At 38.0% G+C, this 13,856-nt stretch overlaps 1 protein-coding gene across 1 annotated transcript in view; it reads right to left on the reverse strand.

Annotated features, from left to right (window-relative positions):
- Positions 1 to 13,856, reverse strand: part of ATRNL1 (attractin like 1) — a 507,795-nt gene that overhangs the window by 281,033 nt on the left and 212,906 nt on the right. The gene's annotated exons all lie outside the window — the stretch shown is intronic.

A 13,856-nucleotide genomic window follows, 5' to 3' on the forward strand; every position in this document is an offset into this window, starting at 1 on the left:
ACCATGCTCATGTCAACGTGTGCTGCAAGAATACATCCCCAGTGAGAAAGCACAGCGAAAAAGTTGTTTTTAAACTGTTAGAATATATGTTATGAATACTTTCTTCACTGCCATCTCACCACCAACTCTGCAAACTGCAATACTAACAAAAGACTGTAATGCTGCTTTACACTATTTTGCCTTTTTTTATTCTTGCTGCTACTCAAGAGATGAACTTTATTCTGGTTCTTTCCCATCTCTAGTGTGCATGCATAAGCACCATCAAGTTGGCAATACAGGAATGTATATTTAAATAATCATATGGCAGAAAAGGAGTAAAAAACCCAAACAAAACCCCAACAAATATATTTTAATAAGGCCAATTATGCTATGCAGGAAAGATAACAGTTGAAAAGAAAGATTAAACTGAAAACGCACTTCATATGTTACATGCTCTGTACAATGGATGTGCCTTGCAACTACGAGTAGTCCAAAGTCCCCTCCATGAGAAGACTTCCAAGTTTCCCAGGTGCTTTTTTTTAAGAGAAACATCTGATACCACTTTCTAGCACTACATGTTAATTCACCTATGCAGGCATAATAAGTGATTTACTTACTTGAAAGAAGTCACTCACTGGGTAAGCAACTTCAAAAGGGAAACATTTACCTGGAGTATTGCGTGCAGTTCTGGTGTCCTCGACATAAAAAGGACATGGAACCGTTGGAACAAGTCCAGAGGAGGGCACAAGGATGATCAGGGGACTGGAGCACCTCCCGTATGAAGACAGGCTGAGAAAGTTGGGGCTGTTCAGCCTGGAGAAGAGAAGGCTGTGTGGAGACCTCATAGCAGCCTTCCAGTATCTGAAGGGGGCCTATAGGGATGCTGGAGAGGGACTCATTAGGGACTGTAGTGACAGGACAAGGGGTAACGGGTTCAAACTTAAACAGGGGAAGTTTAGATTGGATATAAGGAGGAAATTCTGTCCTGTCAGGGTGGTGAGGCACTGGAATGGGTTGCCCAGGGAAGTTGTGAATGCTCCATCCCTGGCAGCGTTCAAGACCAGGTTGGACGAGGCCTTGGGTGATATGGTTTAGTGAGGTGTCCCTGCCCATGGCAGAGGGGTTGGAACTTGATGACCTTAAGGTCCCGTCCAACCCTAACTATTCTATGATTCTATGGTTCTAAGATCTCACAGGTAAAATTTAAAACTAATTTATCTCAGAAAACGCCATTCACGCATTTTGTTCTTATTATTATTAGAATTAGCATCTGCAAAAGCCACATCTCATTCTGCCTTAGGAGACTATTGAACTGACATATAAATAATACTTTTTTTCCTCAAGAAGGCAAGTATAAATATTGAGCTCAAAATGCCTAATAGTTGTATAAATGCCAAATTAAACTATCTTGTATTTACATTATTGAACTTAGTATTTAAAATAATGACCTCAAGATTAATAATAATTTTAATTATTTTAAAATCATTGGAGTTTGAGGGACTTTCAAGAAGAATTGCACTGAATTCCTGGGCTTGATCTTAATGTCTTCTGTAAATTCATTGAGCTGACACTTTGGCACATAATAATAAGTCATTAATTTTGAATGTCTTAAGGAGAGGGTGAAGAAGGGATCTTATCACCATCTCCAACTACCTAATGGGTGGGTTGCAAAGAAAACAGAGTCAGAGTCTTCCCAGAGGTGTACAGAAAGAGTATTAGATACAATGGCTATAAACTGCAGTATGAGATACAACTTAAAAAATTGACTGAAGAGGTTCAGAGCAATCAGACCCAATATTGAAGTTGGCCCTGTTGGACTGGAGACCTTCAAAGGTTCTTCCGACATAAACTATGCTGCGTTTGCCAGACACAGATGTTCTTTATCCACAAGAAGTGTTTTTTTGCGCTATATCTACATTCATTTGATGAAGAAACCCAATATGAAACACTTCCGTTAGAGATAATTGATACAAACACTTTGCTGTCGGTGGAAATTAGTAATTTCTGCAAAACTCATGTACACAGCAGAGAATTTCTCAGACACTACCACTAAGAGTAAAACAGAATTACCTTAAATAAAACAATTCAAAGCCTGCACAAAGATGGTATTATGAGACAAAGCAGTAATAATGATACTATATACATACAAACAGCTTTTATTTCATTCATTTGAGAATATCTGACAGTTTGAACAGTTTTCACTGCTGGTTAATACAGCAATTTTAACAAGATTGCAATCTGTAACAATGCCAGTCTTGAGTATTTTTCTTGTCACAGTGAAAGATATAATAAAAGGAAAAGACAAGAAAGTAAAATGAGGACATCATGAAACAAGAAGTAAGAAAGAAAGAAAAGCAGAAGATTCACTTTCCTCCAGTTTTGTGTAAGGTTTGTTCATCAAAGGGTAACAGAAGGAAAGATAAGAACTATGAATAAAGTTCAAGATACATAATAATGTAGGACTACAATAGCAAAATTTGTAGAGCATATTGGTCTAAAAAATCATTTCATCAACTTAAAGAATCTAAGTGTTCAAAGCAAGTATTTTATAGCCAGCAGTATTTATACATTTCCACAGGAGATCCAATTCATGCCTACAAAGACCATCTCCTACCACAGTCCCAACAAGATACATAGCAATACAATACAAGTAACAGACCTTCTCTTCCCTCTGCGTAGTTTACTATTTATACATACAAGGAGACTGCATTAATCCTTCTGGCAAAAGCACCACTGTGAGAAACTAGAATAATACAAATTCAGAATGGCACGTAATAAACTCTAACTAATGTGAAATATAATTACAAATAGAGATTTGCATTTCTACAAATGTGTTTCTAATGCAAGGCACAATGAGATTATTGCATCTTTGTTGTCCAGTGTTATTTACAGTTTTTGTCAATAACTGGCAAGAAAACATAGGTCACTTTAACTAAGCCATTTTCCAAGGAGGATAAGGGGAAGGTAAAAGTAATTAATACTGCCTTTGATAAAATAAATGTGGAATCAAAGAATGAAGATCATTCTCAAGGATACTATTCTGGACTCGGTGACACTGAAAAACATTTGAGGTTATGGGAGATAATCATTACATTCCCAATGCTGTGCTGAAAGGGCTATGGAGACCCTGGATGTATAGAGGCAAATACTGAATGTAATGAATACTGAATGTAATTAAAAGGGTGGACTGGAGTCACAAGAAGAAAGAGCAGGAAAAGTAATGCCAAGGTTACTTTGCTTCCTTCAGCTCAAGGGTAGCCTATGGGAGAGCTACTGAAAAGCATGCTTCTCCTGCCCCCTCATGCACAACATGAACTCTAACTGAAACAGATGTCATCACATTTGGGAAAACATCAAGAATTCGCAAGATACTGAAATCCTGGAAGGTTCAAAGAAAAGCCATGAGGAGACACTAAGACTGGAGTGAAGTTGGAGAAAGGTGATGGAGTCCATGGTATTTACAACAGTACATCCTTTCCAGGAGGAAGCTCTTTACAGCACGAAAATGTATTTCAAGACTAGCCCACAGAAAGCTACACTTATTATGAATCACATGGTTTTAAGTAGTGGCCATAATTAACAGTCAGAACTATTGGTAGGAGTACAGTCCATATCCCATTTCTAGAAATACTTAAGCCAAGACTGGACTTTTTTTCTTTTTCACATTTTAAATATATGGCCCAGTTCAAACAGCAATTAATTTGTGAAAGCCTATGCTTTCGTTTATGTCTCACTTCAGATTAATGATCACAGCAGCCCCTTCTAGATTTATCATCTATGAGATATAACACCAAAGTAGCAATGAAATCAAGTGCTTGCATGAAAAAGCAATGACAAGTAACTAATGCACTTAAAGCCAGATTCCAGATTTTAAAAAAAGCAGGTGACCTGCAAGCTCTCCACCCTCTTGTTTAATATGCTTATATGGCTATCTATGTCTAATAGTTGCTTGTATGGTTTCCCCGAAGGCACAGAATGTGTTTGTCTAACACAGACCAAACAGTTTGGGGGTGTTTATTTAACCTGTTTCTTCACAACATATGCAATTCACTTCCTGATAATACGGAATTCAAGATGTTTAAAATGACATCACTGCTACAATTTAAAGGTCCTTAAAGCATTTCAAATTTAAAACTAACAACATTTCACAATGAAAACAGAATCAGAGCTCTAGCATCCTTTTGCACAGTCTAAAGAAATGAACATTCACACTATAACCTAACAAAGAGCACAAGTAGCTCCCCAATATCTGCTGAATTAGAATCATAGAATAGTTCAGGTTGGAAGGGACCTTAAGATCATGAAGGTCCACGCCCCTTCCACGGGCAGGGACATCTCACACTAAACCATGCCACCCAAGGCTTTGTCCAACCTGGCCTTGAACACTGCCAGGGATGGAGCATTCACAACTTCCCTGGGCAACCCATTCCAGTGCCTCACCACCCTAACAGTAAAGAACTTCTTCCTTCTATTCAATCTAAACTTCCCCTGTTTAAGTTTTAACCCATTACCCCTTGTCCTATCACTACAGTCCCTAATGAAGAGTCCCTCCTCAGCATCCCTACAGTCCCCCTTCAGATACTTGAAGTTTGCAGGTGTGTGCTGATCTTGGTGCTTCTTGTGATTTGCCCAGCTTTTTGCTATTCTTTCTGTGTTTCTCAGGAACAGCATTTGCAGCCTTTGTCTTCCCTCACATCTTCACATCGGTTAGCCCAGCTCAAACCATGTAAGCATTAGTTAATCCATGCAGAACCATGGAGTGGCTCTGGATTTGAAAATTCCAAAGTCTCCCTGACTAATATTTTACTTTTGTTATTTCATCATAGAAATTAATACACTGACCTTACAGTTAAAAGATTAATACCTACCTCTACAAAAAATAGCGGTCTACATGAAATACCTCATCACAGCAAAACCACCTTTGAAGAGGTGCCAAAGGCAACTGCTTTCCATTCTCAAGGATTGTCTTCTAGCAGCATATATAAAGTTTAACTCTTTGCATCTGTGACTACAATAACTCCTACACTTCAGTGTCACAAAAATAACAACTCACTAACATAAGCATTTTTAAGCATGAATGTCTGCTTAATCTAAGGTAGCACTCCAGTCATTGCTGTCAGGTTTATCTAGAGCTGGAAACTACTGTTTCCAGGGTCACTGCCTCAGAGACAGTTCACCATCACATACCTTGTTGGTTCAGTGCTCAGAGGTCAGATTTGGAGCCTTCAGGTCATGGGACAAGGGACCATGTGCTGCTGCTGAAGAACCATCCTATGATGCAAATGAGCTCTGCTTCGTATCTTAGTCAGGGGATCCAGTTAGGCCAGGTATGTTGCAGCTCTGAGTGACAGTTCAGAGCAGCCCGATCAGGAAAACCAAGACCTTAGGAAAACCAAAAGCTGCCCTAACTTGAAAACCCGAAACTCCTGTCGGTGTCAGGACTACAAGCATGGCGGTGAGGCTGACAAGACTGTCATTGCTACTCAGCAGATGCGGGGTTCTCGAGAAGCCTACTTCGCAAACACCTAATGTTGGAATTTTTAAGTTGATTTTGGGCCACTGACATTTTGTTTATTTAGAAATGTTAAAAAGCCACAGATCTGGCACAAATCCAAATGTAAACAAAAATATGACAAACATAAATCCTGCCCATTGTTCACATTTATCTATAAAATCCTTATTTGAGAGGGTAACTAAGGTTTCTAGAGCTGACAGACATGATAAATGGGATGAAAATATCTATTCCCTATCACAATCTTCCTATTTCTATTCTGATTCCCTAAGAGCCAAACATTTACTTTCAAATTACCCCGACTGTGTGTAAGCCATTCTGTATGACCTTTATAGGCTTCTGTGGTTCACCAAGGCATGGATGTTTTCTTCAGGGAGAATCTTAATCTTTGAAAAGTTTTTTTCTTATAACTAAAAAAAACCATGTTTCTACACCCTGTCGTATGTTCCCTCCCCAAAATTCCCAAGAGGAATAGTTGATTTATTTTCCTTTAGCTAAACAAGAGTCCTGAATAAATAAAAGCTATCTTTGAGCAATATTTTATTTCATTCTAAATGCTCTAACTACAATTTACTTAATTAATTAGATAAGGGAAATGGAAATTACAGGGAAAAAATCCCATTGTCTACTTGCTAAATGTTACAGGGAGATAATTTTTCTTAGCAAATAGCATATCTATACATCTCTATTTTGATATACAGCTACCAGTAGATGCTGCCTTGATCAGTCTGGAAAAGAAACCCTATACAACTGGCACATCAGTTACAAGAGTTCTTATCTCAAACATTCAAATTACATACTAATTAAAACTATGCATCATTGAGGACTAATTATCTCTTAATTAGGTGGTTTGGTTCCTTTAAATCATCAGCTGAACTACTAACAGTGCTTCCGCTGTCTGAGAAATATATCAACTATGTTAAATATTTACAGATGTTCTGGTGGCTCATATGAACCTTTTCTAAGGTGACTGGAGACCAGTAACGAGTGGCGTTCCTCAGGGATTAGTGTTGGGACTGATCTTGTTCAATATCTTTGTCGCTGACTCAGACAGTGGGATTGAGTGCTCCCCCAGCAAGTTTGCTGAGGACATCAAGCTGTGTGGTTCGGTTGATACCCTGGAGGGAAGGAATGCCATCCAGAGGAACCTCGACACGCTTGTGAGGTGGGCTGATGCCAACCTCATGAAGTTTAACCATGACAAGTGCAAGGTCCTACAGCTGGGTCGGAGCAATCCCAGGCACAGCTACAGGCTGGGCAGGGAAGAGATTCAGAGCAGCCCTGTGGAGAAGGACTTGGGGGTGTTGGTTGATGAGAAAATGAACATGAGCCGGCTTCAGTGTGCGCTCACAGCCCAGAAAGCCAACTGTATCCTGGGCTGCATCAAAAGGAGCGTGACCAGCAGGTCGAAGGAGGTGATCCTGCCCCTCTACTCTGCTCTCCTGAGACCTCACCTGGAGTGTTGTGTGCAGTTCCGGTGTCCTCAACATAAAAAGGACATGGAACTGTTGGAACAAGTCCAGAGGAGGCCACGAGGATCATCTGAAGTGGACCTATAGGGATGCTGGGGATGGACTCTTCATTAGGGACTGTAGTGACAGGACAAGGGGTAATGGGTTAAAACTTAAACAGGGGAAGTTTAGATTGGATATAAGGAAGAAGTTTTTCACTGTAAGGGTGGTGAGGCACTGGAATGGGTTGCACCCAATGAAGTTGTGAATGCTCCATCCCTGGTGGTGTTCAAGGCCAGGCTGGACAGAGCCTTGGGTGACATGGTTTAATGTGAGATGTCCCTGCCCGTGGCAGGGGGGCGGGAACTTGATGATCTTAAGGTCCTTTCTAACTCTATTCTATGATTCTATGATCCTATGAGTGGAAAAAGAAATGTACCGGGGAGAGTAATGAAATTAACATTTACTTTAGTGGTGTAGAAGTTGGCACAATATGGTTGGCAATCTTGTACTGGTATATTTTAAGACAAGCATTTTCTGTTAAGAAAAGTACAATCTAATCATTATAAAAGACCTCGTCATTTTAGCAACATTTCAAGATTCATATTTTGGAAAATGCTATATTGGATTTGGGCACATTAAGCTTTCAGGAATTTTTTACAGTCTTATGATTTATTCTCCACACAATTGGTCTTGCAACTATAAGGAAATAAATGATAGATATTCCAGATAGTCAATTTTCTCAGACAAGAACCCGTAGGTGCCTAGGATTATATTTGATTACTTCAGAAAGAACAAAGGCAATCATAATTACCCTAAGAGTCCACTTTCGAGTACTAATTTTCAACTACTTTATATAATGCAATAATTATACATGTAAAACATATACCTGTAATAATGTAACTTTGACACGGAATTCTTAATAATGGTATTTAATGTGTTGAAAAACAGAATGGATTTGAGTTTTAGAACCTAGTACTGAAAGAAAAGAATCTTTACCTACACGATGTGGTTCCACTGATTTCAATTCTAAAATAATTTTGAGTTCCTTCACTTAATGCAGCTGTTTTTCTAGAAATAATTCTAGAGCAAAACCCCTCTTTACACTGAATTGAGAAACATCTTTTTATCCATTTTAATCAGATATAACAAACAATCCTATGCAAGATAAAAATTGGAATCTCCAGAGCTTTGTCTGTCAAACAAACTAAATGTTTCCACTCTGCCATGCCAAGAAAGGCAATCAGATGAGCCACTTTGGCAGACTATCAAAGTGCAAATGTATCATGAGTTGCCATGTCATGTTATGTTACTGAAATCTGGCTTTTTAGATCTACATTTTCTACTTTACAATCATCAGCTAATTCCCTTACTGTCTAATTGAATGCCTACAGTCAATGGATAAAACCTGACAAAATACTAAATACTACAATTTAACTTTCCTTCAAAATCTCTTCCAAAGCACTACGTACTACTAAATTTATTGCTACCTGAACCACTGCCCTCCTATGTTCACCTACAAAGTTGCATTTGTTTTTCTCCAGTCTCATGGTCCTACCCTTCTGCTTTTGGCCCTGCATTTTTGCATGTCACTTCCTTCATGTTCAAGGATGGACAGTACCTGGTGCCTAACCTGACCACACTGAACTTGAGTTTTCTTTCCAACTCTGTAGAAGATAATTTTCATAAATATATGTTGTTGTTATTATTATTTATCATTATTATTATTACCACCATCACCAAGCCTTACTTTAGGCTATTATCAATATCATCATCCCGACTGAAAACCGAACCTAAGGATATATTCCCATTTGAGGCTATACTTCAGTCATCTATAAACTAACCCAGCCTGTACTGCCAGATGTCTTCTGTTCCTGGCTTTTTTCTGTTCAGAAAGAATTTCATGCTCCTTGCAGAACTGCAACTAAATGATAGTTCAGTGCATTCCCAGGTTTTTGTTCTTCCTATACTAATTTCAATCCTCTTTTTAAAGGGGTTTTATATTTACTGTAAGAAAACATCAAGCTGTTTTGGAAGCTAATGAACCCACTTCATCATCAATACCTGTTTAGTGTTTCAAGAATTATAGTGTCTTCACATACAGCTATATGCAGTTACTCAGCAGCCTCTGTGAAAACCATTAAGGCACTTAGAAACTGAATCGTTCACCATAAATCACAAAGATTATATTTAGGTGTGCAATCACTGATGGAGGAGGTTCTGTACAAATATAGCTACATGTGGATAAATACACATTTTCCAAACAAAGATTCCAGAACCATGACCACTGCAAAATTTGGAAAGGTCTTAAAACCCAAAAAACTCTGATCTTTATTTGTTAATTTAGTAATTAGGTTTGTGCTACTGTTGCAACTTCTAATGGCACTGACAGGTTTTACTTCTTGGAGCTTTCACAATATATAAGTCATTCGTGAATGTTCAAAATTCAAAATGAACTCCAAAACAAAAAGAAATGAAACATATTATGCTACACAGTAAATTTTATTACAAGGGTAAATATGCTTCTTGATTTACATTACACTCCTCCTTGAGTTGTAACAGACAGGCTATTAACAGGGGAAGGAAAATCAATTCTGAAACAGGAGCCAGTAAACTGGAAGAACATTAGTTTCCCCTTTAAAAAAAAAAACTTAAATATTTATGTATGAAGTAGCTTTGATTATTTGTTGTGCTACATACGAATAAAATGTAAATCTTCACCATAATTCATTCTTCTGTTCTGGCACACACACACTAATACAGGGTGCCAAAGATGGTTTTCCTCAGAAACAACAGTGCAGAAAAACAAAGGACCCAACACTATGCTACTAAAGCTTGCAGTAAGCTTGTTTAAGAGGCATTAAAATCCTTCCTTCGAACACATTTGTGCATTCCACATGCACACTAACATCATGTCTAACTTTGCTGTAACAATAATTGCTCTATGCTGTGGAAAGATGTTAGATTAACCAGAACCATGTTAGAGTAACTATTATATGATCAAAAATGAGTAACAAGCTTCATTAAATATAAACCTAAGTTTATATTGAAATAAATATAGCAGTGCTTTGCTGCTGAGGTCAAACCTTGTAATTGAAACTGACCCTCCCAATTACAACTCAGACACCTGTGAATCTTTCATTTATACTATCGCGAGGAAAGGAACTAACAGTTGTTGTTATCTTCAGATGGGGCTTTAAATCGCATAGAAAATTTTTCTGCTCAAGCACAAACTGTGGTCAGACTTACAAGTTATACTTGTAAGAACTGGTTATAAAGAGGTACAGGATACCGAGACATAGCAGCTGACGCAGAAGCAGGAATGCTACTGCTGTCCTTAGAGACAGAGTACATCGACCAGACAGCCACGACAGCATTTTAAGGGCATGTGCTTGCTTCCTGTACAACTTGCTACTTTTCAGAATATGGGAGAAGGCGATGAAAAAAAAGGAAGACTTCTGCTACCAGCTTCAACAACAAAAGAGCCTGGCCATAAAATTAGTTTCCTGAGTGAGGAACATGTTGTTACTGCTGTTATTAATATTTGCTGTTATTAATATGAACAGCTGTCAGAAGCCCAGCCTTTATGACTGCTTCCTACTTCAGGGACCACTGACTATTATTTGATGTGTTGGCTATAATTTGAGTTACTGCTTTTCAGTAAACGTTACAGCTTTCAAATTCCATTAGCACTCGAGTCTGAATTACATTTCTCTCAAAGCAAAACAAAAATGAGCAGAAACATGTTATGTGGCTTTGCCATATATTCAGTTCAGCAATCCAGCCTATTTAAGAGCAGCACTTTCTCATCGAGTCCTGCTTAACATGTATAAGGCATGGAACACCTAAAGGTTCTGTATTCATCCTTACTTTCCAGTCAACTCTGCATTACAGGAAGTGGAGAAAAAGTGATACTCTTCCAATAATTCAACAGGAAAATACCCAACAGTCATGTACCAGCATATAACTACTACATACTTCTGAGAAAAACTTGTAGCTGTCCTCCATGTTACACCCAATAACAAGCCTATTTGTGGAAACAGCTCTAAGCTGAAGATGTCCTGTATCATCAGCTTTCTAATGACCCCTTATACAACTACGGCACATTTCTGCTTCTCCTTTGATGTCGATGAAGAAGAAATCACATAGCAAAATAAAATGCTTCTAGCATCGGGAAATGCATCTTTTTCCCTTGAGGGTTGTACAGCTCTCTTACTAACTGAACACCAAGCCGTGTGCCCATACCCATTATGGAAAGAAAAATGGTGCTGAGTAACAGGAACCTAGAGTACAATTTTATAAAAAAGCAGGACTTAATCTGAAACTGAAAATTTCCTGAATAGTTTCTATGGTTGGCAAGTAATTCAGTGCTATGCAGTGATGAAGAACTTGTATTTTGAAGTCATTAGACTCACTAGTGACAAAAACACAATGCGTCCTTGGGTAGCTGCTGGTGAACAGTAATCACAGACCAGCACATCTTCAGGAAATTGTTGTATGGAGACAACCATCACATATCCTTCTTTCAAAGTCATGAAATCATATTTCAAAGCAGATATTTTGTGTTAGAATCATGACGGATTTATTAAGATTTGGGAAAAAGAAACAAACTCCAAGCTTGTGAATATGTAACATGCATAATAAAAGTATTTGAGGAAGCAACTGTGAGCCATTAACACAAATAAACAATCACCTGCTGGCATGGACAGTTTTTCCTTATAGTCATGAAAACCTTGCTAAGAACTGAATGCAAAAATAGAGCTAATATGGGTGACTTTGACAGAAAATGAAACGAAATGTCTTGTATAATGAGCCACCAACACCCAGACCATCCCAATGAAAGACACAGGTAACCTTAGCTCCAGAGCCAGTGTAATAGAAGGTGTAAAAGGAGTAGTGAAATGCATATCAACAACACAACTTGAAATACCAGTTACAATGGTAGTAAGGTCACTATTTCTGCTTCCTTAGAAACTTATTCTTTATATAAGCAGTTGTTGTCAAGTCACTATGAATAATGCAAATGCAGGAGACTGGTACTCAGATTGTATTTGAAAAATGCTAGATGTACTGAAGTGAACACTTAGCTGTCCACAAAAGCGTTGTGTAAAAGGCATGTGCCCAATTTCATGTTGCTGTCTTACTTATTCCCATGAACAGAACACCTCTCAAGGAAGTCACAGTTATTTCTTTAGCTCTAACAGGATTAAATGAAACCGTCAGTACTGATTTGATATAAAGTATCAGTACATTTTAACCAGCATGATCTGACCAATGCAGCGTGACTGCACTAGTGGAAAGGACTACAGTGCAAATAGCTCTGTGTCTATGACCATTTATACACAGGCCAGCTCCTGTAAGATACAAAGCCCTGCTCTAGAACAGACAGCTAACTCTTTAGACACCACAGAAAGACGAGGGTGCCTCATTCAGGGAACTGCTTTCTAGACCATTTGAAAGATTACTCAGAGACCATCTAGAAGAGATCCCCATTTCAAACCAGAACTCGAAGCGATCATCAGAGTCCTTTCATCAGTTTAACAGTAACATCAGGTTTTTAATAATTACCATGCTTTAAATGAATGCTCTCTAATATAGTAATAGACTGGTATCACTTTGGCATATTGGGAAGGTGAAATCTGGTACGCTAAGAGATGTAAAAGATCATAAATAGTAGAACTGTGAGCCCACTTAGTACTGGCCTTGGAAGCTTCAGCCTCTGGATAGGGATGAACCATGACTTCCCTCTCTTAATGCTAAATCACAGGATGGCTCATTACTTTTTTAAGTATCTATTATGTACAGAATCCTAAGGTTAACTAAGTAAAATTAAACTTGTTTCCTCTGAAAAGTTCCCTACTCCATTTATCGTTTGAAGATTGTATCTACTGTTAGAGCACCAAACATAAGAAATCTATACGGATAATGTGAATTTTGGATATTCTTTTGGGAAAAAACGACAGCATAAACCACATCAGAGCTAAATAATAATCTTGTTGGTTTAGGAAGGCAAATATAAAGGACAATAATAAAAATCCTTAACAGTTTCCATAACTGGAACTTAGCATTCCTTTTCTGCTGGATAAAATAGGAATGACTTAATTTCTAGATGGAAGAAGTTATTTTATGAAAAAACAGCAATAGAGGGAAAAAAACGCAATACTCAAGGACCATTATCTCTGAGCCAGATCATCCAAACTGATGAATTTCAATGTGCCTCAAAAATAAACACAGAAAACCCTACGCAACTATGGCAATTAAGGAAAAATCTATTTATGGAAAAGTCTGATTTAGAAAAAGCCATCAGTGGGAGGAAGAAAGAATTTAGCCAATGATCAGGGATTCCCTTTATCATGCATTAAAATGTGTTACTCTTAAGGTGTTACGCTGCACTGGAAACACCACAAGAAGGAACTGCAATCTGCTGCCATCTGACACAGTTGCACATGTTAGGAATACATCACCTTAATAATGTTTGTCTTACAATCATGATACAGGCTCCTTCCAATCTTCAAAGTGAAAGGAGCGTGTAATGCATTTATGGCTTAAACTGCCTCATGGGTTTGTTTAGGAAGGCAACTGAAGTTGTTCTATGCTTAGAAAGTGGGCTTGATGAGTATAAAAAACTACCTCTACTATGGAGAGTGAAAGAAAACAGTTACTCTTCAGGGGTTTTCTTTATATGAATTAGTGCATGCAGAAATGTTAATAAATTGTACAAATTCATCCTTAAACACTGTGTAACACATATTTACAGTTAACATCCATGTACAATTAAGAAAACTTTAGCTTTGTGTAACAAAACAGGAATATTATTTATCTGCCCATGTACTTAGAAGACGACTGATTAAATTCAGGAGGATCCTAGCAGATTTTATCATTTATAAATACGTTTATGCAACCAGATCTGTATT

Source organism: Pezoporus wallicus, unplaced genomic scaffold (genome assembly GCF_028554395.1).
Source record: "Pezoporus wallicus isolate ANWC-B61680 ecotype Strahan unplaced genomic scaffold, APGP_CSIRO_Pwel_v1 contig_8188, whole genome shotgun sequence".
Lineage (NCBI taxonomy): Eukaryota > Metazoa > Chordata > Aves > Psittaciformes > Psittacidae > Pezoporus > Pezoporus wallicus.